Source organism: Sceloporus undulatus, unplaced genomic scaffold, assembly GCF_019175285.1.
Source record: "Sceloporus undulatus isolate JIND9_A2432 ecotype Alabama unplaced genomic scaffold, SceUnd_v1.1 scaffold_28206, whole genome shotgun sequence".
Classification (NCBI taxonomy): domain Eukaryota; kingdom Metazoa; phylum Chordata; class Lepidosauria; order Squamata; family Phrynosomatidae; genus Sceloporus; species Sceloporus undulatus.
Genome location: NW_024831119.1, coordinates 1 through 1,382, shown reverse-complemented (window position 1 = coordinate 1,382; position 1,382 = coordinate 1). Strand labels below are relative to the sequence as shown.

Sequence of the window (1,382 nt, the reverse complement as noted above, 5' to 3'; positions counted from 1 at the left end):
TATATGTGTGTGTCTTTATATAAAAACTGTATATTATGTGTGCATATATATATATATATTAAATTATATATATATATATGTGTGTGTAATATTAGTGTGTATATATGTGTGTTGATATATATATAATTATATATAAGTATTTATAACTGCATATATTATATGTATGTCTCTCTCTGTGTGTATATATATATATATACATACATAACTGTGTGTAACGTTAAGTATGTGTATATAAACATACATACATACATACATATACACACACACACACATATATGAAATAACTGTGTATATATATATATATATATATGGTGTGTGTGTGTGTATTCCCGCTTTCCTTGCATGGGATCTTCCCAGTGTCCCTTCCACAGCCCCCTTGGTTTGGGGACGACTCCCTGGATAATGGAGCTGGTTGGAGGACAATCTTGGTTCCATCAGGGAGCAGGGCATCTGTGGGAGGGCTTCGTGCCTTCCTGGCTGGGAGAGGATTGGACTGGATGACCCTTGGGGTCTCTTCCTAGGAGCCTATGACTCCCTCCATGCTTTGACTGGGGTCAGCTCCCCGTAGATGTCAGGGCTCCCAGGGGAAGAACTCTGAGCTCTCCTGAGAAGCTTCTGCCCCAGACATGAAGCTCCAAAAGCCCTTTAGTAACTCAATCTGTATTTAAACCAGGGATATTCCCCCCCAAAGGGGAGGTGCACCGTTCCTGGAGGCACTGCAATACCAGGTCGATGCGCGGAGTGGACGGAGCAAGCTCCTATTCCATCTCCCAGCTCCCAAAATCCATTTGATATATAGTCCTCAAATAGAGGACGTATCAGATATTAAACTGATAAGAACAGATTAAACATTTTATTAGAAAATATTTAGGAATACAGTTTACCATAAAACAATAGATAATACATATCAAGTCCAAAGAATGCAATTGCTAATAAAAATACATAATAGTATGTTAATATATAGAGAAATTAGGTATAAAGCAAATTTCATTCCTAGGATGTATTAAGATATTAAAACAGTTTTAAAATAAGATAGAGCATACTAAGGAGACCAACATATATATCCTTTACTTTAAATTACCAATGGCAATCACCAATACAGTGGTACCCCGGGATACGAAAGCAGCGCTTTTTTCGTATCCCGGGGTACCACTGTATATCTAAACAGTTGCATACCATAAAAGAGGAAGAAAGGAAGGAGAAGGGAAAGAAGGGGAGGAAGAAAGGGGGAGGGAGAAAAGAAGACTGAAACTTCACCGTTCCTTTTCTACCAAAACCGCAGCTGGTTCCTTATACTGACGATGGCCCGAAATGTGCTCAATGTCAATGTCTCTGGACCATCTAATGGTGTCTGACACCATTAGCTTGCGCATGAGTTTTGC

The 1,382-nt window shown here is 39.1% G+C and overlaps 1 non-coding gene across 1 annotated transcript; it reads right to left on the bottom strand.

Annotated features, from left to right (window-relative positions):
• Positions 1-691: 691 nt before the first annotated feature.
• Positions 692-875, bottom strand: LOC121918728. Its single transcript, XR_006101289.1, has one exon. It is a non-coding gene; the product is annotated as a U2 spliceosomal RNA (small nuclear RNA).
• Between the last annotated feature and the right edge of the window lie 507 nt (positions 876-1,382).